We start from the raw sequence: 26,821 nt of genomic DNA on the forward strand, positions 1-26,821 counted from the left end.
ATTTTTCAGTTGAGTTGCTAACTTCTTATGCAAGTTCTCCTACAATCAATCGGCGATTTGCCCACATCAGATTGTTGATTTACTGAATGTGGCTGTCGCCAGTTGAAGTCAGAGGCTTTCCTGGTTGAGGGTCATCTTCAATTGATCGACAGCTACTTTTAAATTGTGAAAATCATTTGTAACATTCTGTATGACCCAGAGCAGAGAATAATCTTTAAAAGCTTGTTTCAAAAGTTGAAATGTTTCTGTGAAAGTTTTCCCCAGTTTCACACAAAGTTTTACATTGTATTGTGATTTCCGAAAATCGCACATTTTCAATCGCTATTAACACTGCGCTATAATAACACGAAAACTAAACAAGATATCAACAGCCAATCCAAGAACATATTGTTACAGAGGAGGTTATTCAGAACACAATGCTGCCAACCACATGTCACTAAATATTTCCATTGGCGCATAATTAAAGATGTTCAGTTATTTGAACAGACCCTATAATGACATATTGATGAGTGAATTTGATGAAGTAAGGTATAAGTTACATTGTAGTTGGATAATGATGTCATTAATGTTTCATTAAGTGTGCTACTCAGGAATTGGATGAAGTTGTATATGAAAAAATAGTTGCAATAATTATTAATTTGTACTCTCTGTTTCTAGAATTTTCCGTGGGTTTCTGTAGAACAACTTCTCCCTGATTTATGTTAAGCTGGTATTCTTATATATAGTATCTGTTAAAATACTTCATATTTGTATGTTTCTGCCTGTATTTTTTTAATGGAGATAAAATCCATTAATTATCCCTTTAGTTTCCCAAGGTCCCTTCTCAGCTAAAGTTTAATTTTAGGGAAGAGAGAGAAGTTACTGATTTATTTCATTCCTACGATCTCATTACTGAAGTAAGCTCTTGTAAATAATTGGCATTATTATTGCTATCAGCATTTCAGATAGGATTAACAGTACTAACACCCTTAGCAAAAAAAAAAACTTGGTGCAACACTTCAAATTATGTAGGTTAAACAAACATTTTTCTCACCATAGTAATTGTGTTATGCATTTTTCTCTTTTTGAATCTCTTGAGATAATGGTATTGAAACATAGGGACATGCCTCTTAATTGTTACTTAGATAGAATATATTAATACAGAGGCAAATTGTAAAACTGTTAGTACCAAGGAAATTAATTGAAAACCCCTTAAATTGAGGTATTGTTTTGTTCCATTCTAATAGCTTATTACCGGTTAAAAGTTGTTAATAATATTTTGTTATTAAAATATTCTAATGAACCAAAATACATGAAAACTACTTTGCTTACATGTGCAACTTGCAGAAAGATGAACATCATGAATAAATCTAATGACAATTACGGAAATCGGTTATGAAGTTATTTAATGAAATGGACAGTTGTCTTTCTTTTTACCACTAACGAATATTTTACATTTGTGCTATGACTTTTCAGCAGTTTCTTTTGCTCTTATTTTTTAACAACAACATGGAAAAAGCCTAAGTGCTTGGTGTACATGTGTCTTGTATATACGTGGGAGTGTTTTATTTTACTCTAGCTATGTCCTTGGTCAAGCAGTAAGTGATTCCAAGACAGATATCTCATTAATTACAAATTGATTTTCACAACTTTGCTTTGTTTTTGTTCTTTAACCTTTAGTTCAGTTATTAATTTTTCTTTTGTAAACTTAATATTTTTGTAAGAAGAAAATTCCGTTGATTAAGTTAATTGTATTTTCTTCTTTTAAAAATTGAAAGTTTTCATAAATATTTTGTAAATTCTTGGAATTGTAACTATAGTATTAATTGTCCTGCTGTCAGACCTCAGTCCACTAGTACAACAGATAGTAAAAATATAATAAATGATTAAAATAAATTCTGGTATTCATTTAATATGACATCTGTTTTTAATTCAAATGTTGCTGTATCAGTTTCATCATGCTTATTGCTGCTAGTTCTGTGAATGTTTTGATGAAAGATTAAAGTTTCATATTTTTTTAACTGCTGAGTTGTAGTTAACACGCCAGCAGCATTCAGAAGTTTTTCCTGCATTATTTCAGTTTCTCTTAATTATCTCTTAGGTTTATCAAAAAACTTGTCTATTCATACTCACTTAATACCTAGGGTTTACTTAAAATCATATCATTACTGATACAGGTATTTCAGATTAACATTATGAATCACTTAAATCTAAGTAATACTTAATGATGTTTAAGTTTACCTTACTTTTGAATATCTTATATTATTGTGTAATAAATCTGGTTTTTGTAGTTGGTTAGATTGGGAATAGATGTAATTTTCTTTTATCACTTTTATTAAAATATAATCAATTGTAAATGCAGTCTAGTCTTTACAATACTTATACAAAAGTCATTAGGGTAATTTTAAACATTTGATAATATTGTATAGGTTTAACTAGGAAAATCACAGCTAAATTGTTCACTTGTAACTATTACATATGTATAGCACAACTGCTGTTGTACGCTTTTGAAAATGTTTATTCTATCAAGCACTATTGCTTGGTTGTATTATAAATTGACACAATATGGATCATTTATATTTAGGTTACTAGATAAAATGTTACTTCATTTTCCAAAACCACTTGCTACCTGCTACGGTTTGATCTAACCACACAGACTGATATGTATTAAAATTGTTATTAAATGTTAAGGTATTGTTCTATTTTTAAGCAATAGTAAAATTACCTCAATTATCTCATACCATAGTATTATCTTGTACACAATATTCAGTTCTGAGCAGCTTGGAAGTTTCTTGTTGTCAAAGATTGTCGATCAATCAATCAATCAATTTCTGTATGTACATTTTAAGAAATCACAATCAGTTGCTTCTTTTTTATCTTTTTTTTTGTTACTAAGGTCCAATTTTTAGTATCATTTTTATAACTTGAATTATTTGATTAATGATAATATTAACTGAGCAATTTTATGTTTCACATGCTTGTTAGCAAACCTGTCCTTATTCTTTTTCAGATTTATGTCTTTTCCCAAATTTTTCTGTTGTAGTTTTTCAATGTCACTGTAAAGTATGCTAATTATTTCACTTTAGATTCTACATTTTAACTCATTCACTTTTAACAACAGCATGACATAGTATACACATCCAGATTTTATTCTCATTTATTAATTTTAAATCTGACTTTATGCACTTAATATAAAACGAAAAACTATAGTTTGAATGTACAATATCTTAAATAACATTTTTACATTCAGTTTAAATAATTTACCAAATTTTTATAACTGGTTAACACTGTAAACAGTATTAGTATACTATCCTTAATCTTATATAAGAATACTATAATAGTAGTCATGTTGTTTGTTACTAGGAACTCTCTCACAATGACTAAGTTGTGTCTTGTAAATGGATTGTCATTTTTCAACATCCAGTCATTATTCTTCCACACCTCAGGTTGTTTCCATATCAAATCTTCCATCAGGTGTGTTGGAATATTATTGTAAAACCCTGTGTTGATGGTTTTGCTTCTTGAGATAGAATTGTTTTTGGGCAGTTCTTTACATTTTAAAGAATTAACTTCACTTTGACTTTGTAATGTTATTTCAGTCATTTTGGGGGTTGTTACTGCTTTGTAAAAATGTCTTATTTTAGTGTCATTACAATTTCAATCTATCACTGGTTAGGCTTGGATAGAATGTCAGAGAAATTTTTTTTTGCTTTTTTTGAAACTATCCTTTTTTAACTATTGTTTAGCTGTCTCATGTTCATGCATGTGCAAGTTAGTTTTGCAAATGTATTGCTGTATTTACTATTTATTGTGTTTTTATAGACTTCATAAATTTTGTTGAGTCTGAATGAAATTTTACCTGCTTAGATTGCTGGAATGTTTCCAATAAGTTCTCAAATTCCACCACTTGTCCTTAAATTATTATAAGTAGAAATTATTATTTTAATGTGATAAAATAGATAATGAAATTGTAAATTTCATAAAAATTGGTTAAATCTATCATTTTCAGATATTTGGGCGTAATTTTTTTTTTTTAGCCAAAAGCTATTTTCACAATAAAGTGGTAAAACATCTACTTATATGCTTGACTCCTGTTGTTATCATTAGGTTCCTTGAAGGATTTTGCTGACAATAATTCAAAACTCTTATACTCTACCACATAAAGTATGACATCAAAGCTTGTGGATATTAACTGAATAATTCATTTCAATTAGAAGGTAGTATTTGTATGTTGTTTACATGTATCTTTTTTTAGGTCATTTTTAAACGTTCAGCAATAAAATTCTTATTTAATAACAAAATTGTCAATTATTTTTATGTATTGGTTCATGAAAAACAGATGTAGGCTGACTGGAGTTGGATGTAGCAATGGTCACATTCTGATGATGTGCTTGTTTTTGGAAATATTAACTTGGTGCATCATAAAAATTGTGTTAGATTTTCTTAATTTATTTCAGAATTTTACATCTGTAGTGTGTAACTCTTATTCTAGTATATTTATTATGTAGTATATGTATTATCCTAGTATATGTCGAATATAAAGTACATGTTTGAATCATAGAGTAAATAAATATACAGAGTGATTCCAAATTGCACAACAATCCTTCTGGAAATGATTCTCTAGCCAAAAATTAGAAAAAAAGTTGGTATAAACATAGGTCAGAAAATGGTTCACTTGCGAGTTTGACTCACAAATTGTTTAGTTCTGCTTTCTTTCTGCTCCCTCTGGTTTTTAACAAAATATTTTTGTATTTTTTTTTTCTTAAAAACCTACATAAGATAGTTTTATTCAACTTCTTAGATCAAAAACCATAAGGAAGCACTGAATTTACCCCCTTGATTTATCCCCTAAAAATTTTAATGAGGTTTAATTTCACAGGAGGAGGAGAAAGCAGGGCTACATGTTTCGTGAGGTGAAGTGCGATAATGAACTGTTTTCTTACGTATGTATCTTTTTCTTATTTTTGGCTATAGAATCATATACTGCATAAATTACTGATGGCATCTTGTCAGATGTCTGATGTAGACTTGTCAATTTGTATTCCAACAATTGCTGAACTCTCAAGTGAAGTGGACTGTTTCTTGGATGCAGATGTTGAACTGGCTGTTTGTGATCAAGGATAAAACTGAGATTTAGAAAACATATCTCATGTTCTACTGCAGCAGCTGTAGCATTACCATTACACATACCCAAAATATCATATCAATGTATTATATTATATCATATCTGTTGTAAATAAGAACGACATTACTTCAGTGGCAAGCTGATCACGTTAAAACTAAAATTTAACCTTCACTAACGACAGCACAGTTCAACTGATATACTTTAAGTACCTTATAGAATGATTTACATTAATACAGTGTTGGACATTGCTGATCAGCTGTTGTTATTTTATTGTTAACTTTGAAATAATAATTTTTCAAATAATTTACATTATTTCTGTCATTACTAAAAACTTATCTAAGTAATTTTTATTTTACAATATTGTGCAATTTTCAGTTTTTTTTATTTTAAATTTCTTAACAGTAAATTGTTTTTATAAATTTTTCAAAAAATAATGAATGAAGTTTTTGTTTACATTAATTACTTTTCTGACAAATATTGCAATGTAATATACTGTTTCTAAATAAAATTTTGAATTTTTCTTTGTTTTATTAAAGTAGCAAAATTTTTCACCAACTGTAACTCGCAAACGAAGCATTTTATGATGCTTCATAAATGAACTTTTTCCATTGTTTTCAAGTCCCAGGAGTACGTGTTGATACACCTGTATACAACATATATATATTTATTTGTTTATAAATTTTTATTATATTATGTACTTTATTGTTAACATGCTTTAATTATATATTTTTTTGTTTCAGTTTTTTTTTTTTACTTTTTAGAAGACTTCATTCAAAAGCAGTCCCATCAATATTGGATATGATCTATAAATATATATATAAATAAAAAAAAAACTGTATAGAGTTGTGCTTAAAAGTGAATACTACTATATATCATTATAGTATATATAAAACAAATTATGAAAATATTTATTTATAAACTTGTCAAGCAGATGACGTATACTGATATAAACACATATGTTCTATTTTATTTATTGTAAAATATAAATATGTTGAAGTAGTTATAAAAAGCTTTGTTTAAGTTTCCGTTGCATTTTTTGTAAAAAAAAAAAATAAAAACTAATCTGGGTTATATTACCGTGAAACAAAGGCAAAATATGCTTCTGCATTATAATGGGAGTTATTGGTTTTTCTTTTATTATTACTAACACCAAAGTATAGATTTGGATGATTTTATTTATGCCATCTTTATCACAGCAGGAATTTCACTAACTATATATAAATTAAATTTAATACTTTTAAAATTTAATAGCATTGATAAATTATATTATTTATGAACCTTTCATTGATTCCAGTTAATAAAGTAAATTAAAAGTAAAAAAAGAGAAGCTTGTAATATATCTATATTTAAATTTAATTTACACAACTTGTTTTTAAACTGTGTTTTAAGATATTTTATATTTTATTGTGTTTTAAGTATATGTTTTGTTGCATATTTTCAGTGATGGCATGGATCTTCATTAAGGGTAGCCCCAATTATAAGAGTGGGATTTAGGGATTTATGAAATCACATCTGTAAATATGCATGCACTATATTTTATTTATATAACATATCTGTATGAGAACTGTATAAGACCTTCTTTGTTAGTGTTATTAACGCAAACTAAAAGTAGGGATCAGAAACTTAAACAGAAGAATTTATGGGCTTCACAGGCTGTAGTTTGAGTATTTTATTTTTTAACATTGAGTTGTCAAACACAGGTAACTTTGGCATTATCCTAGGTTATTCTATAACAGAAATGTCTGCTTCAAATGTAGCAAACTTTACCACATAAAGATTGAATATCTATTTATACCCTTGTCTATCACTAAATATTTAAAACTAATTTCATACAGCCGTTTGTACTCTCTAGTTTTCGCATATTTTATGTGTGATCAAGTTCATTTACTTCCTTGATGTACAAATTACATACATCTGCTTGCTGCTGTAAATAAATATGATTTTCTGTTGCATTTATCAGAGTTGATACCTTAAAAAAATTTGGGACTATTACTGTTTGTAATAAAATGGGGTCATAAATAAAAATTGCATTGAGGCATCTTGTGATGCTTCACAACTATTACATTTAGTTTTGATTATTTTACATTGTCAAATGCATTCTGTAATGGCAACAAATGTTTCATTGATTTTTTGTGATTTTCACTGGAGTTACTGGTGTAATTATTTATCATATGAATAGTTTGTTCTAATTTAAGACGTATTTTTTACTAATGTATTTTATTTTTATTAGAGGTAGACATGGAGGTCAGATATCTACAGTAATTTGTGGTTTCCATATGTGTGTTACTTTCTAAATGGTGGATCCAGAATTTTAAATGGTTTATAAATATAATTCAAAAAAATTTTAATGTTTAATTCTATTACCTGATTTTTTTTTATATTAACATTTTGTTAAGGAAACTGGCTTCAGTATGTTTTAAAAACTAGAGATATGTTTAAGGTAATTGAGCTTATTATGTTGTTTTACAATGCACATTTACTTTATTCTTAGTAAAATGTGTGAGCATTATTTTAATTATACAATATTATGGTCAAATATCCCTTGATGGATTATTTAAATAAACAAAAATAAATTAAAAAAATATAATATTTATTATATTAATTATAATTAAATTATATAATTTATAATATTATATTTATAAATTAAAAATATAAATATATTATCCATATAATAAAGCAGAACTACTGGGTTATTATAAACAATTTCTGTATTGGTCATTTTTTACTTTAAAGAGGTACTGTTTAATGCAGATTGGCTTGTAAAAAAAAAAAAATTGCTTAATCAGTTTAATAGGTTTCACTAAGTTAAATTACATTAGTAAGATAATTTTAATGAAATTAAAAAATATTTTTCAAGAGAATTGTATATAGATTATTAAAAATTTACCCAATGCATTAACCACCATGTTCAGCCAAAGATTTTGAAGGCAGTAATTAGAAAAATAATGGTTACATCACTATTGTAAATGTTCCAGTATCATGTCTGTGGCCAGTACAAAATTTGCTCTTGCATTCTGCCATCATTTCATTATTGTTGACCTCACTACTAACTGGGATCTGATAGGGTGTTATGTCATCTTTTATAAGCATCGTAGCCTTTAATATTCTAAATTCATTTTTTCCCATCATTTTCACAATTTGCAAAGCTTGAGCTTGAATCCTAGCTTGAGCTTGAGCTTGAGCTTGAAGTAGGCTGTGCAACAGCACAGTAGTAATTTGTCATTATCAGATGTATTTACACAGTTTTTTTAAAATAAGCTGTTAAACTGGAAATTTATGTTTATACTAATCCTACGTGAACATACAGTTAAGAAAAATTTCATTCAAATTAAATAAAAAAACAATGGCACTGTTTAATACTAAACTGCATGTACAGTTAGCAACTTAATACAAGATAAACATTATTTAACAACTACAGGGTGCATGTGTCTTCAAGGAGTCTTACCTCAGTAATAACTTTTAAACAGTCTATTTATGCTTAATTAATTTTAAAATTCTGTGTTGTCAAATTGTGTCAACAAGGCTGGGGAAGATTTATCTCTTCTTACTGTAACATTTTCTTCATTCAGATCAGTGTAATACTGTAGTAAAACTTAGATTAAGAAGGACATTTCGCTTCTGTGTTTCTTCTTGGAGAGGCCTTGCAGATTGTGATGAGATTGGGGTTTTTCTGCCTTATTCATTGGTCATCATTGGACAGCTTAACAATATTTTTCTATTTACCTCTTAAAACTGCCAGTGTAGGACATTACTGTCATGGTTATATTTTTCATTATAAAATAGCAGTGAATGTAACTGATTGCAAGAATACTTTTACAATGTTCTGGCCTATTTCAAACCAAAGCCAATAAGTGGAATGTGGTTATATACTGATGTTTCTAAGAACCAGAATTTTTTTGTTTTTGTTAGAGGAAAAACAATAATAATAAGTGCCAAAGGTAAAAGAAAGTAGTGAACCTACCACAACTATAAAATATTTCTATACCCACCATTACTTGTAGTCTGTTATCTAGTAATATACTAAAGTAGTGGGAGACAAATGAGAATTCTATAGTTGTAATTGAGTTCATTAACTGCATCTTTTATGAAAAACATTTGTACCAAAATTATTATATAGTGTAAAGAAAAGGATGGTGTTGTCTAATCATCCAAATTAGTCTGATCTTTTATGTCAGTACATTATACACCATGAGGAATTACTTCTATATCCCTATGCAGTTATACTATAAAGTAATACCTATTGAACAATAGCATTATACACTATTTTCTACTTTTTTTTTATAAGGGATAAAATTATAACACAATTTATCATATTTTATTTGATGTTAAGAATTCAAGATAACATGCTAGTGATACATTAATCTAGTGTACTTACTTAATCTAGATGTATAGGACTTTATTTTACTGTGACTCATTAATGTATATGTCATGTAATGTAGTCATGAACAAGTAGTAAAAATTGAAAATTTTACTAATTGTCCTTATCTAATACCAAAGTTGTTTGGGTGGCATTGCCATTTTGTATAAAACTATATAATTTTATAAAATAAAGAATGTGAAAGTATAATTAAAAAAGGCTTCTAGCTGTGAAAAAAATGGAACAAAACCAAAACTCAAGAAATTTCAGAAAAAGTTAAAAAATTAGGAAAAATAGCATATCAAATACCAAGGAAAATTAGGAAAAACTCATGAAAGAACAATAATGAGAATGGAAGAGAACTGTGAAAAATTCAAAGAAAAACTGAACTTAAGCTTCACATCACAGAATCCTGACTCTAATCCACCAGACAAGGAAGAAATTAAAAATGTGATCAGTTCACACAAAAACAACAAAGGTGAGGATAGTGTAATAGCAGAATTAAGGGTGTGCAAATGAGAAAAATAGAAACTAAACTCTTCCAGAAAATTTTGACAGAAGATAAAATTTCAGATGATTGACTTGTGTTAATTCATCCATTGCATAAAAAAAGCCTCAAAAACTGATGTCAATAACTATACAGGAATCTCACTAACCTGTTGCTTATTAAATATTTACCAAACTATTTCTTAATAGACTTGAACTACAGATCAGTTCAAAGCTTGACAAATATCAAGGTGGATTCAGAAGAAATAGATCCTGTGCAGAACAAATCCCCAGCCAAAAAATGATATTAAAGTATTACAACATAAAGCCAGAAGACATCTTCATTTCATTCACTGATTTTCAAAAAGCTTATGATTCAGTAGATAGAGTAACCATGTTTGACACATTAAAAGTATACAAAGTTGACCAAAAAACTATAAATGTAACTAAATCACCTTAACAACAGTGAATCTAATGCCAAGTGTCTAGGTGAAGTAGGCAAACCATTCTTAATAAGTAGGAACAAAGAACCAGAACTTCAAGATTAAATATCGTGCTTTTGCTGATGACTTAGCACACTGCAGAATCTGAACAAAAAGTAAACCAAATAAACGAATTGAAAGAAGTAATTGAAAAAACAGGCCTGCAGATTTCCTTTTCAAACTCAGAAATAAGTACCAGTAAAAATAAAGTATCGCAAAATTAATATCACAGGCCATTTTAAATAGGAGAAATAATTATTAAAATTATGAATAGATAAAATAGTGATGGAAACCAAAAAGCACAAATTTGAACAACTAAACTTTTAATACAAAAAAATATTTACAATAAAAGGAACCTTTCTTTGAACGCAAAATTAAGGCATTACAGTACAGTTGTCAGACCAGTCATCTTGTAAGACATGGAAACTACAAATATAACTGAAATAGAAAATCAACTAAGGTAGAAAGAAGAATTTGAAGGATTTATGGTACAAGAAGACCACACAGCCTGAGATAAAATAAATATGATAATATTGAAAACCTGGAAGTAACAATAAGAAAGCGATGACAAAACTTCTATGGACAGATGGTCTGAATGAACTTATCAAGGCTAAACAAACAGATTTTAAATAAATCCTGGAACTGCAAAGGTCAAGGTGGCTATGTTAAACATCTTGAAAAGTGTAACATTTCAAAAAGATTGCCTAGCTCAAAAAGAATACAGAAAGAAAAATTTTGAATTATAGGTCCCTTAGGTGAAAAAAAAACAACTCAACAGAGAAGAATGGACTGAAGTAAGAAGAACTAAGAAAGATTGATGAAACCTCTGGAAGAAAAATAAACTGCATGAAATGATATTTGTGTGGACCTTGAAAGCCTATCTGTGGAAAAGAAAAATTTCATAGCTTACAGTACCCTCTCTCTTTTTTCTCTCTTTTTTTCTGTTTAGCCTCCGGTAACTACCGTTTAGATAATAGTTCAGAGGATGATATGTATGAGTGTAAATGAAGTGTAGTCTTGTACATTCTCAGTTCGACCATTCCATGTGTGGTTAATTGAAACCCAACCACCAAAGAACACACCGGTATCCATGATCTAGTATTCAAATCTAGTATAGTCTACAGTACCATTGGTCCTTTTTTGGCAAACGGGTATCACTTTTTTTTTCTTCAAAAAGTAACCAAATAACTTTATATTTTTTTGTTTTTTAATGATCAAATTAACCTTCGAAACATACTTTTTATGAAAATAACCCAAATAACCTTATCTTAGATTAGATGAGATTAGTGAGCGTAGGTTATGTTTGGTTATATTACAATCATGCAATCTTTAATGATGTCTACTAACTGTTTTCCAACCACGTATCTTTTATAATAGAAACTTTTTCTCTGCAGGTTCGTTAATTACACCACCTTTCTCAACCACTTCATCTTTTTTTAATTAATATCATTTGATGTTTTTTTTACAAACTCGCATCCAGATTGTATAATTTTCGTTTTCTGCCAAAATTCAATAGCCTTTTTATTAGTATCAGCGTTGTTAATTAATGAAATTAACTAAAATTTTCCATATTAACAATCGGTCTTGGATTAGTCTTAAATATTTTTTTATTTCTTGTAATAAATAAATTATAAAAATTTTATTTTCAGTAATAAATATAATAGTTATTAAAAAAAATGTTATTTGGTTATTGTTATGTAAATGGAAAAATGCGTGTTTTTATTGCTATTTTGAAAAAAAAATGAAAAAGTGTACTCGCTTACAGAAAAAGGTCCTTCAAATTAGTTGGAACATTCAATGAAAAACAACAGATTTCTCTTAATACCTGATTTACTAACAATAAATATTTTAATAGTTGATTTGGCCTCCCTTGTTCTTTATTATCTACTGACAACATTTAGGCATTGATCCATTTGATTTGGCTTTTTTTATTCATATGTTTTTGATGATTAGGAGATTATACATCTTGATTATTAAAGAAATCACAGAAATCTTTTTTTTACAGTCTTATTTGGTAAACTTTTGCTTGCAAATTGACTACAAATTCTTGATCGGGTTTAAGGGTGAGTTGCCAGGCCATTTAACTGAATGACAAGGTGCAAGATACTGCTGGAAAATCCTGTCATTTTTATAAGAGTGAACTACTCTTTTCTGGAGTAAAAATATGTATTTATCAGAGTTCATTATTCCTTCTACTGGAACCAATAGTTCTATTCTATAAAAGATCATGCAGCCCCAAAACATTTTCTTTGAAGGATGTTTTGGTGTTTGCAGGATGTAAGATGATTGTAACCTCATTTGGACTTTAAGATACAAACTTTACTTTATGTACTTGGACTTCAAAATGAGATTCATCAGAAGAGAACTCTTTTCCATTGTTCTACTCCATATGCTATAGGTGTTAGTTCTTTATTATTGCGTTTTATTATTGTTGTTCTTTATTATAGTGTTTCTGCATTATTGCAGTAACCAGTTTGCTTTTCATTTGTTTGTGTGCTCCAACCAACTTCCTAGTCTTTGTTTAACAATACTCATGTGGATATCAACACAACATGTTTTCTCATTTCTCTATTTAAATCTACAGCAGATAACCTAGGATTCATTTTGATTCTTCTAATCTGTAAATGGTCTGTCTGAGAAGTGGTTTTCCTTTTACAACCACGTTTTTCTTCTGTTTTGGGAGAAAAAGGACCAGTAATTTTGAACTGCTTTAAAATTCTGCTTACAATAGCCAGATGTACTTACATTCTCTAGTAATAATCATCTGTGCCATGCTTGTATGCTGAAATAAATTTAGAATTCTGCTGTTTTCAAGGTGTTGCATCCATCTTGTTCGGCAAATGAATAACAAAGCTTAAAAAACTTGTACTGTGCTAAGACGTGCTTGACAAAACACAGCAAACCGTATACAGAACACTAAACTCACATATGCACTAAGTCTTATAGATACATATAACAAAAACATCTGGTAAGAAAAGCTGCTGTATCACCATCTTTTTAAAATAAAATATAAAAATATTGCCATTGTGTTCCAATTAATGTGAACATCACTGTTTATTTTATAAACTATCTAACAAAGATGTGTCAAACTAATCTAATGCTTTACCATCTTTGCAAACTAAATCTCTCATAAAATGGTTGTTTTCAGACACATCTATTCAACTAAAAACAACTTGAAGCTTTGAGACAAGTTGTTTACCTTTCTAAAATTATCTTGGGGAGAATGGACATTATAAGTATAGTTGCATAGGCGTTTTTATTATAAAGATTCAGTTTGTTTAATGAGATAAATTTTTCATCAATTTCCATAAAAAATTTTTTTTTTTGTAAACAATGGTTCAAAAAATTTCAGTTGCATCAAGAAACTCCTTGGTGAATCCTGTTAACTATTTACAATGGCTCTATAGTTATTGAAACCACCTGCTGTATTATGAAATTAGATAAACCAAAAAAATTTCAATTCTTATATATTTTAACAAAATTTATGAATTAATTTAATGATTACATTTTTTAAAATCATAATTAAGATTAAAATCATAATTTCATAATTAAAATTGCTCTGGAAGACTAGGTTTTATTACTTGGGGGGAAATATAATGTAGAATTCATACAATGTATCTTTTGACACTATACAATATTTTGTATAGTAAAAACAATAGTAATTATCTGTAAAAACAAAATTTTAAAAGACTGGGATAGTGTTTTGAAAAGTGGAGCAACTTCTTTTTAACTGTGGAGAATTTCATTTGTAGTTTTACATGTGTTATTGGATTTACTGTTAAATTTACTATTCAGTCTCCTTTTCTCATCAGTTGTAATGGTTTTTTAGTGGATATTAATTTTTTTCTGTTTCAGAGTAAATTTTCTGTTATTGCCTAAAAGAAAACAGCATTGTAATTTTTAGCTTTGAATTGATTTATCTTTTTCTTATCTTCCTTTAGCTCTGTGGTAAGATTTGAAATCAGGGTGGGAAACACATAGTCAACAGCCCTCCAAACAGTAGAAACAGTTTTAAATTCATTATCAGTAACATAGTTATGATTATATTTACTCCAATTACTATCTGAAAAATTTATAATAAAATTTTTTTAATCTTGCCACAATGTATACACTTAAGAGTTAGTGATGTATCAGTTGGTCAAAATCAAGCACTGGATCAAAACTGTTAGGAATTATACTTTTGTATTTAAAATTGAAAACAACAATGACATGTTCAAATTAAATAGATCTACAATGAGGCAATACAGTTCAAACTACTGGGTCTATGCAAGTAGCTGAGCCAGATGAGTGATTTTATGTTCTAACGTAATAGTGATATATTTTCTTAATTATTTGAAAAAATAATTTAATACTGAGTTGTTTGAGAATTTTAAAATTTGTAATTTTGAACTATTTGTAAAATTTACATGAGTGACTGACCCCAGAGGTGATCATAACGTATTATGGTCGTAAAATATAATCATATGTTAATATTATTATTACTAAGATTTATCAAAGACAATACCTTGCAATTAAAACTGATAGCAGCTGCACAAAATCAGTAAAGTTTAATATGATAAATATAATTTTTTTATATTGATACTATTCAGTAGACAAACCACCCCTTAGATATTATTCCCTCTCTTTCAGCTCTTCATTGTTATTTGCCAGTTTACAATAATTATCTCAAAACGTATTATATGCTGTTGATGTAAAAATAATCAATGTTATATGTTATCTTATAAGATGTTTTTTCCTCCTAATTATAGACACTCATTGTTTTATTATATTTTAACCCACATCTATTTTATATTTAATTAATTCTATCATAGCCTTGCTAAGCCATCTACATAATCCATTTTATTGGATGTTAGAAAAATTAGAATGTTTACTGTTAATCTGCAGATAGCATTGCACCTTAATCAGTAGTGTTTTATTGTAATTAAAGCTAAGAATCTATTGTAGAATTTTTATTGCTGAGATGAAGTCTATGTATTTTTTAAATGAATAAAGAATTTTCATAACATATGAAGTGTGCTTACGGAGCAACTGGGGTTATTATGTAATTTGCAGACTTATTTTTAAAAAAATGCTGTAATTTTAAAGATGACTATTTTTGTTTAGTTTTTAAACATTTTAATTGCATTATATACTTCACAGTTTAGGATACAGTGTAAGAATAATCATAACATTTGAATTGCTAATTTAAAAAAAAAATAATCTTAAAAAAAACTAAAATAAAAAAAATAAAATTTGAGAAATAATGGATAAGATCCAAAGTAAGTAATGGTGATACAGAATTTTTGTAGTAATCGCATTTCTTAAAAGTTTATTCACAACACTGGTTTTTACAAATTGTCTAATTGCAACTGTAACAGAGGCTGCCATTTTATGTTCTTTTTCTTTCTTTCTTTCTTCTTCTTGAATTGGCCACCTTAGGACCACAATAAATATCTTAATCATTTTTTTCTTTTTACTTCCTTTCTTCCCAATATCTCTTTATTCTTTCTCCATGTTTTCTCTCTTCACTCAATCTGCAGTCATATTTCTTTTACAGTTTTTTCTGGAAACCCTTGTTTTCTACAATAGTATTTCTAAATTAATTTCTATTTATGTTTATCTATTCTGTGATGTTTAGTTCTCTCATATACTTTAACATGTTAACTGCCATTATGACCTGATTGGATCAGCATATCTAGGTTGGATGAAACTTGCCACCGAAACAACCAGACTGTCAGTACGTCATTTGTAATGCTTCACTCTTTTGCTGCTAGGTGCTTCCTGCTGCAGAACTGTTCCAGCAAACAAATTAACTACTTTGTCAAATGAGATTTCTGACTAAACAGAGAATGTAGTATAAAGTTATTGTGACAGTTGCACATAGGCAAAAAACACATTCCAAGAAGCCAAGTTTAGCCGGTCCGGTCAGGTTGGCACAAATATTTTGCTGATTTATTGTTTTGTTTTAATATTGTATATAGCACAGAACTTATACTAGGAGTATAACAAAAGCATTTATGAAATTATTATATTTATTAATTAATTAGTTATGTTTTGTTTCATGGCATACCATGTAACAAAAATATAAATAATTACAAAATTTTTTAAGTAAACAATTGCATTTTTTATATAAAAAAATTGTTTCTAATGTTTTGAGAAATAATAATACAACTGTGCATTCAAAGAACTACTTATTAATTAACTTCAAAGATTAAAATATATCAAATGAAAGGTAATGACACAAAGAAAAATCTTGTGATTTGGTAACAAACTTTGCAGTTCTTCCTTGGGTTGTTATTTTTTCCTTCACCAACGAAGTTTGCTGATTCAGCAAGATAGTGGTGACCAGTTTCTTGTACAGGATCCACAACTTCTTGCAAGGCCAGGGATAAATACACTATTTTTTCCCTGACTGTGGTAATAGAATAAACATGCTTTCATCTGCCTTCAGCTTTCTTATATGCCAGCCAAGCATTCACTACTGTTGTTCCAAGGAGCAGTTCCTCAGCTGCCTTGTGGTACCAGTGCATTGATTTCCTGACTGCAGTTCTGTAGGAGGACATTTGGTCAGGTAAATCTATTCCCAGTTTGGCTTTGTTATACTCATTCACTCCTAATGATTTTTAGTATAGGATCACACTTTCTTGTTTTTTTTTTCCCAGTGTTCACAAAATCTACAGGATGTTTAGTAGACATGAGTTTTACTTCTCTCTTATTGATCCACTTTGTGTACACTACCCCATTAGGGTTTTCCAAATAGTTAATTTCTCTTAACCAGCTTTATGGACAGCTTTCTCCAGGTCAGCTTTATGGACTGACCTGGAGGAAAACTTATTATTGGGGTAGCCATGCACAGTTGCTAGTTACTGTATCAACAAGATTGCTATTTCGGGCCAAAAGCATGTTAGCTAGATATAAAGATTTGTAAAAATTGTCAATATACAAAACATGGGCCATATCTAAATAGTCATCAGCCATTAGATCCATTACAACTGACATCGCTAACGTCCAACCTTCACCAGTGCCTGTTCCCTTTCTCATGTACATTTTTACTTTCAAATTATAATCTGTGGTGTCACAGATCTTGAAGATCTTTATACCATACTTATGGGTTTTCTGTGGGGGGTATTGCTTGAAGATTAGACGACCTCTGAAGGGAATCATGCTCTTATCTACAACCAGATCCTCACCAGGAGTTTTCTTCGTTTTAAAACATTGGTTGAGATGGGAAATATGTGGTAAAATCTTAACCAAATGGTGGTTTTGCTCCTCTTGGCAAATTAAAATTAAATGATGAATTAACCATTAAAAGCAATATTCTTTTGATTGCCCTTAAAAATTTGTCAATTTTCATCCTCATCATTTTCAATCTTGCCTTCTCAGATTTATTTAGCTTCTTGTATCTTCCACAAAAATTAATATGTACATCATTATTTTCTACATCATCCATATGCACACTGTAATTCAAATCTTCATTCGCATTTTTATTTTCAGTCACAGCATTCTTACTTGCATTCATAATTTCATACATGTCTTCATTCACCTCCATATTATCAGCAAACATAACGTCGTCATCATTGGCTGACATTGATTCATCACTAGGAGCAAAATCAGTATCGTTGGTATTGCTGTCGGTGTTATTGCCCCAATCATCATCACTCGCCCTCCACATTCCATAGGTCAGGTTTTCTAGACTTAAGTAATTTTAAAAACTTTTGTATTTCACTGTCATCTAGATTGTCATCACTCATTGTTAAAGAAACACAAAACTCAGTAAGGAAAATTAGAAACAGAATAGTGATGGTGTGACTGAGTATAACATTGGCCACTGTACAGACTGCTTGGCAATAGCTGTGGTGGAGAACAGTTGCAATATTGACTGCATTACACAAACAGTGCATGCAAAACATAGGAGAGGGGAAGTAAAGGTGGAGGGAGAAACTGGTGAAACAATGAAGTATAAATGTTGATCCGATTGAGTCGGCAGGAAATTTTACAACGCAAATATTGTTGAAAAATATTTTTGTCAGCTGATCGGTCCAAAATTACTCCCACCCTTATTTTTGATTTTTTTTATAAATCATCTTAACAATTACAAACTCATGTAAAACAAACTCACACCAAAACAATGCTGGAAAAAGTTAGCAATATAGAGTGTATCGCAAAATCAGGCATGGGCATTAACATGTTAAAACTTTTTTTGTATAACATCTGACTGTCTGCCATTAAATTTCTAAAGCTTTTCATTTTTTCTAATCCTTATCTATTCTTTTGAATTTTAATTCCCCCTAATATTTTTCTTAATATTTTCCTCTCTTTTCTAGCTCCTCAATTTCACCTATCTTTTAGTTCTTTTTATATTATTTTATGTTAACAATTAAAACTGATGACATGATTTGTGTTATTGCATTATTGATTAATTACTTTTTATTTATTAATAAAAAAAAACTGTTTACTGGTGTATATGAATAGAAATAGTATTGTTTTCACTTTGTTTACTTTCGTTCTTCATTACTAGGCTCATTTTTGGTGTTGCATTTGATATTTTTTCTATATAATAGTCTTTATAACTGACAATAATAAAGTTTGGGTAATTTTTTCTCACAATCTTCAGTCAGTGTGAACATTAATTAAAAAAAATTACCTTGACTAATGAAAAGAACTCTAACAAATTATGTTCATTTCAGAATTTAACTGTTATTTGGTCATTGGTACTCACTATATTAAGAAGAGAGATGGCCAGAGGCCAACATATGGTATGCCTACATACTGAGCTGTGCCTTTTCTTTGGTAAAGCAAAAAAAGGAAAAATAATTTTATTTTTAGATTTACAACCAAATTTCACTACTTGAGAATAATGTGTACGTGATGTTTATGTGTTTAAATAGTATATTTAAAGTAAATTTTACCTTTTATGCATATTGATTTATAAAATTTTATATATTGTAGTTATTGTGCTTTGTTAAAATAAGCAATTTTTTCGGCAATGTATTGCATGATTTATTTATTATGTAAACAGTTTTATTAATAACAATAGAAATTACAATTCAAAGTAAATGCCTTTTTATTCTGTAATGAATTGAATGATTGATTATATGCATTGGTAAATTTGTTTCTGTTGATGAAAGCACTTAAAAAAAATATATATAATACTGAATAAATATAATAAAATACTAAATTATTAAAGTAAATAATTATTTAGTAAATATTAACTTATTAACTATTCTGGTGCGCTAGGATGCGTTTTAATGGTTTATATATTGATCATGAAAATGTATTATGTAATTTTGGTGAAAGATATCAGATGGTGAATTTTAAAAAAAATAAAAAAATTTTGTTATCCATTGCAAAATAATAGGAAAAAAGCTAAAACAGTATTAAATGTCAACTATTGGTTAAAATATAATATTTATAAAAACAAAATATAAGTGACACCTTAATTAACTAGATTAGATTAATAATGTAAGTAAGATTAATAAATTTAGTATTTTTTTTAATTTGGTAAAATTTTAATTTTATTTGTAATAAGTTTCCTTGTCTACTTTATTTTATTATAATTATTTCATTGGTTAGTAAAGCAGTTACAAATAAAAAGAGCTTAGCAGTTTTGTATCAATTACTAGGCAAATGAGAATTTGCTATTAAGATTTCTATTTTGATTAAGAATTTGAGGCAACTAATCCCACTTAAAAAAAAATTGATGTATTCAAACACCTAAATACAACAACAAAGTACTGTTCTACTGCATCTGTATTAAGAATATATAATCACCATTAAAACAATTATCATTGTTAGCCAAATACTTAAATAATTTGCTATTGTGGATTTTTTTTTATGCTGTAATAGTCATACAAACTTGCCAAAGTATGCCAGCAGCCTTAGCCATATTAATGCACCAGTCCCCATATGATCAACATTAGGTATGATTAATAAGTTTGTGGGGGAAAGCCCCCACAAACAGAGTTAAAGAGTCATCAGAGTTAGTCATGATGATTGAACTCTGTTCTGTTAGCATTTTGTAGTCGGTTGTATCAACTGGCCGCAAAATAACTGCTTCAATTCTCCTGTATGAAATAAGGGAAACATGCAGTAATAAAAAAGTTCATGTTTCACTACTTTTTATTAACTTTATATTCTATAATTGCATTTTGATATTAATTAATCAAAGTACTGTTTTTCAGATTTAATTATGCATATATTATGGAAGATAAATTGATGTCTGTATATGTAGAATTATATACTTAAAATTTCTACATTTTCTGTATCCATTCTTGGAGCTGCAGAATATAAATTTCATATTTCACTGATTATCTATTCTCACTCATTTTTTTAAATTTATATTTCACTGAATATCTTCTTTATTAATTTTTTTTAATCATTCTTAATAAGCCCCTGACTACAATTATACTATGTTTGTGTGACTTAATTATTCATGGTTGTTTTTTAATTTAATGTTTTCGGATACTTCAAGTTTTATGAATAATGAATAAGGTTCAGCAATACTAGATTCTGTATGTTCTAATTTCTTTTATTCACCTTTGAAAATTGCGCTTAATATAAGCCTGTGAAGAAGAACCTATTATTTCTATTGTATTTATTTATAAATTAGTTCATAAAAACTTATTGATAGCATAATTTAATGCCCTATTATTATTATTATTATTCACTGAATGTTAACTTTTTATTATATATATATATATTTACATTCATACAATGATCTTCTGAAGTAATACCTTGCAGTGGTTCCGGAGGCTAAAACAGGAAAAAGAAAAGTTATTTTTTAAATGTAATCTTGTTCTGAAAAGTATTCAAGTTTATATTATTATTAAAATAATTTTCTCAAAAACATTGAAGTATTTTATAGATAACTTAAGACACTAATAAAAAAAAACTATAATTTTTTTTGTAAGTATTTTTTAGTTTATCTTTTGAGAGAATTAAAAGATTGTTATCTATATATTTTTAAGAAACAGTGCTGTGTGATTGTTTTTTGTTGAGCTGAACTGAAAGTGCAGCCTTTCTGCATGCCTTAACAAGGCGTAATATAAGTTGTAATCTCAATTGGCTAGTAAACATTTTACATTATGTACATATAACAGCGCATTTTTAATCAACACTATTTTAGATCCCAGTTACCCAGGCCTGTTACAACAGACATTAATGTACTAGAAATTCTGATCAGTTTTTCCACAGTTTGTTTAAACATCTAAGTTGTTTGCTTCCAAATTTGATTTCTTGCATTGGAGAAAGCTCTTGTTTAACTTTATTTAGTAATTCTACAGTGCCATAAAAAGATGACACAAGTGTACAGTCACTTCTCTTTATAATTTTTCTCATTTAAATTACAAAGCATTTCTAGCAAGCTAGAGAATGATATAGTGAATATTTAAGTAGTGAATGAGGAACCACTATGGATAAAGAGTACTGTGCGTAATGTTAACTTGTATGTTTCATTGCAGAAGATGTATTAAAGAACTTAGTCCCTCATTTTAGAATAAATTAAAGGGAAGCTTAAACATTCCTCTAATGTTCACTTCAGTCTTATCTTGCTTGTTTTTTTAAGTTTTAAATATTCATACTTGTGTTTTTGTTGTAACACCTGTGGTGTTGGTTTATTTTTTATATTAGAAAAATTCAGCCTGATTGTAATTTTGATTACTATTCTTTCTTTTTTACAAAATTTTTTATTTGAATAGGTTATATGTGGTTTTGGCAGTAACCACAGGTCCACTGAATTTATGATTGTAAAGATGATGATACCTTGCTGTTTTATTGGGTGTATTTTTTCCCAGTTGCCATCCAATATACTGTCATCAGTTTACAAAGCTGTATGCCTTGTTTTTTAATGTGGGTCTCATTTTAAAAAAAAATTGTAGAAGGTAAATAAACAATGCCATCTTAGAACAGCTCTCTCAGGTAAGTTTATATTTTTGTCATTTAAGGAGGATATACTGTTCAGAAACATTAGTATAACTGAAGTATTTTGTTTTTTAGATTTAAATTTTTTTAATTATTATGAAATTCCTTATACAGTTTTTTAAAGATGGTTTTTTCTATGATTTATACCTAGAGGTTTTAAGGTATACAATTTTGATAAATTTATAAACACTTTAATGAATGGTGATTAACCCAGTGATAACATTATTAATTATTAGGTTAGTATGGATTGTCTGATTACACTGCCCATCAAACATTTTTTTTAATGTTTTCTTCACTTCACGAGTCAAATCTTACTAATTTTGGGTTGAGAAAAACAGATATGACAAAATAAAATTTTTATTATCTCTAGTTTCTGTTATATAAAGTAGATGAAAATATTTTATTTTAATTGATTAAGAGAAAACTATAGATTTAAAATATATATTTCAACAACATAGAAAGTCCATTTGAAATTTTTTAATGAAGTTACATTCTAAGAGTTCTTAATTGATAGAAGTATACCTGGCAGTTGGTTGGGTCTAAAGAGAATCATGTGGTGGCTTCATGAGATCGTTGTCTTTTGGCATTCCTCTTGAAAGTGAGTTCTGGTGCATCTCTACACACAGACCAGCAGTAATCTGCAAGCATTGCTTTATTCCAATGGCCCTGATATCTTTGTTTCATTACAGAAATATCCTGATGGAATCTTTCTCCATGTTCATCGCTGATAACTTCACAAGTAGGAGGGGAAAAAGTCCAGATGTGAGTGGAGAAAATGAATTTTAAGGGACTTGTTGCATCTGAGTTGTATTTTTGCAGTACTTCTGCAGAAAATCTTTTGTTGCCTAAAAATCCATGAATGACTTCCTTTAAGGCTTCTCAAGCTTTCTTTTCTTTCCCCTCCAAAAGTCGTTTAAATGCAGGATCCTGTACAAGTTGCCCAATTTGTGGCCCAACAAAAACACTCCTTAACTTTTGCATCACTTAATGTAGGAAATTTGTCTTTTAAGTACTTGAAGGCCTGTCCTTCTCAGTTCATACTTTTGACAAAACTTTTTATCAAACCCAGCTTCATATGAAGGGATGGAAGAAGAACACCTTTTCGATCCTTGACAGGCTCAGAAACAACATTTTTCTCACTAGAGTTAAGATTTTTTGCAGGCCACTCTGCTTGAATATAATGTGATTTCCTATCCCTACTGTCCCACTTATATAAAAAGCAGCAATATTTAGAGTACCCTAGCTGCATTCCAAAGAGTACAGCGATGACTGATTGCCACAGATTTCCCTCTTGTGTTCAGCATATTTGATTGAGTCTAGGATCATTGCTGTGTTCACATAAGTCTCCTTTATGTGAAACTGGATGACCAACAGGAATAAAAGGAAGATGGTTGCCATTGTGAAGTAATACAGCTTTCAAACTAAGCTTAGAGGAGTTTATGAATAGCCTCCAATCAGTTGGATCATGATTCAAGTTCAAACATTTTATCAAGCCATTAACGTCACTGCAAACAAGATTGTTTTTCTTCTCAAAAAAAGAAAGCAGATCCCTATGATGATGTCTGTATTTTTCTACTGTGAGACCCTGACATCACATTGTAGAAGATTCCATTGTAGTCTTGACCCTAGAAGTTTTGCCTTCTCGTTTCAAATCAAGGTCTCGATTGAGAACACTCCAATTCCGCTTGACTCGGTCTGTGCAGTTTATCATCTTTTTCATCAAAATCAGTCATGGGATGTGGAAGACTTGATGGGTTCTTCTTCCAGATTGTCTTCATTTTCTACTTTCAATCTTTTGGGGTGGAGTAGGAACTGGTAAATTATGTGATTGTGGAATAGGTCAAATAGCAGATGAAAGATTAGGGTATTGAACTGTTCTTATTTTCTTCATTGACAATCCTGCCTTTAGAGGTGGGAGTCAAGCAGAAGTAGCAGTTATCTGTATGGTTTGTAGGCTCCTGGCAAATCATAGGCACAGCAAAACCCATAGATCATTTTTTATTTTCAGCCATTCTCATAATATAACTGAAGAAGGGTTGCAACTTATATGTGGAGCTCATGACTTATCCTGGTGCCCTACCTTCATACCAAAATAACACTGATAGGCAGTCTTCACAAGAGGTGTCAGATTTTGTTTCTGTGATGAAAATGTTATTTCCCCACAAATGTAACAAAAATTATTCAATGAATTTACACATTTTTGTGTTTAATGTCACAAATTTTTCACTTCAAAAGCACTTAACCAGAAATTCTGCACTAATTACAGAACAAACAATATGAAACTCACAGTAACAGTAATAATTTTTATAACCTAAAAACAGCTGGAGAATGTTGTTTTATCATTTTACAGGTATGACAACTCCAAAAACAAAATTACCCCCAAACTAAAAATGTAGATCGGGTAAAAAAAATGGCATGTCATTGTATATCCAAAGCAAGAGTTAGTTGGTTATTTTTTAATTCAGCAGATGGAGAATGTAAGAATAAGCTATTTTTGAGCCTAAAATATTTTCATCGTTGGGCAGTGTTATGTATGATTAAAACTAAGATTTTTTTTTTTAAATTCACTGTATTAAATAATTGTTAGATCATTTGGAGTTAAGTATTAGTCCTTTATGTAGAGAAGATTTTTGTGTAAACAATGGTATGACTAATGAATAAAGAATTGTATAAACAATTGACTAATGAATACAGTGAGGCAACAGTAAAGAATGAATATGAGGACAATGTCCTCAAACAACAAAAGAAACATGACTATAGCCATATAACTTTTTTCATACTCGTACATTATTTTTAAGAGTTAACGTAATAATTTAAAGTATATTTAATAAAATGACAAATAATTTTGCCATAGTAGCAGTTTTTTTCCATTTTACGTGTTCGAAACTATGAATTAAAACTGGTGAAATTTAATTTATGTTTAGAAATGTAAATTATATTGTTATGAAAAAAGTATAAGTGGATCTTCTCAGTAATGTCTTAATTAATTTATTATCTTGTTATTGCTTAATGTAATTAAATGAATCTTCAACCCACTTTCTTTTACTATAGGTTTTGTGTGTAAATACTTGTACACAACTTATTTATTTATAGATTGAATGAAAACCATGCTAATTAGAAACCCATTGAAATTTTAATTAACAAAATTGAAACATAAAATTTTAATCAAACGTGTTAAAATCATTAAAGAAATTTCAGTCTGTAATAATATTGATTATATTAAAGTAATTTTATATTTTTAATTCATATTGTAAAGAAATTAAATTTAATGCTACATAGAATGGTTGTTTTTAAATTAAATAAAAATTGAGTGCTGCTTATTGCAAATGCATTAATTACTAACAGTCTTGAAGTAATATTGCTAGGAAAAAGAATGATTTATTATATTTAATTATTTTCATGTTAATAAACCAGCTTTGTTATTTTGGTATTGAAAAACTTTCTCTAGCCCAATCATATTGTTTTAATTGCATTTTAAAGAATATGAGATTTATATTTAATTTGAATGTAAGTTATTGTATAGCGATTTTTTTGTTTTCTATCTTATGTAAAGCTAATTGATAAAAAGCCAAAACTGATAATTAAAAGATTTCTTAAAATAAATAATTATAATTCAGTTAGTGGATTTACTTGCAAAATTTTAACAAAAAAGTTGAGTTTGGTAATATTTTATATAATTACACAACTAAGTACGTATACATTGTTTCTTGTTAACTGAAATTTCAACTTTGTTTAAATTAGCAACTTTTCACTGTTAATATAATTGTAAATTTGTCTTTGTACACTGAATGTCACTGAATTTTTTCTTTCAACATTAATTAAAGATGAAACCACAGCAAATTCAAATAAAATGATTACTATTTCTATTTATATATTTTTTGGGGGGGTTTAATTTGCAAATTATATATACACGTATATGTATATATTTATGAACACATTTGTCGATTGGGATATTGTAATTATATGTATAGTAAATAATTTACGTAATTTATATTAAAAGTTAAGTATTTGAGGTTAAAATATCCAGTAAGTGCTAATTATTATGATTAATTTGGTGTTTCTATAGTTATTAAAAATATTAAAAAAATTATTTAACATTTTGTTCATTTTACAACAGATATGCATTATTAAAAATATATCTGATTTATTCTTTGTATAGAGATTTTAATTAATGAAGCAAGCTTAATAATAAATTTTACTCACCATTAATTAATCATAGTAATTATTTCTTATTTCTTTCCCTTTTTTATTTATTACATAATATGTAATTTGAGTAATTTTTTAAGTTCTTGTTATTGATACCTTGTTTTTATTTCATTATAATTAGTTATCATGAGATTGTATATTTATTTAGCTTGTTTGCTTCCATTTCCTTCCTATTTTTACTGTATAAAGTTTGATTTATTTCTTCACCTATATTTAAGGGTTTTATAACTTTATGATATACTATAACAAAGAAATAAAGTTTGTTTTTGTCTTTGATTTTTTATAACA

The 26,821-nt window shown here is 28.5% G+C and overlaps 1 protein-coding gene across 2 annotated transcripts in view; it reads left to right on the plus strand.

The window, feature by feature from the left end:
- Iru (E3 ubiquitin-protein ligase Iruka) overlaps nt 1-26,821 on the plus strand; it is a 113,339-nt gene extending 86,518 nt beyond the window's left edge. Inside the window, exons 9-10 of one of the 2 annotated variants that reach the window (XR_012757402.1) lie at nt 4,859-4,922; nt 5,845-26,821. The gene's annotated coding sequence lies outside the window, so the exon portion shown is untranslated. The remainder of the gene's footprint in view (nt 1-4,858; nt 4,923-5,844) is intronic. The other variant, XM_075373263.1, reaches the window with a different exon arrangement.

The sequence above is a fragment of the Lycorma delicatula genome, chromosome 1, assembly GCF_047948215.1.
Source record: "Lycorma delicatula isolate Av1 chromosome 1, ASM4794821v1, whole genome shotgun sequence".
In the NCBI taxonomy this organism is placed as follows: domain Eukaryota; kingdom Metazoa; phylum Arthropoda; class Insecta; order Hemiptera; family Fulgoridae; genus Lycorma; species Lycorma delicatula.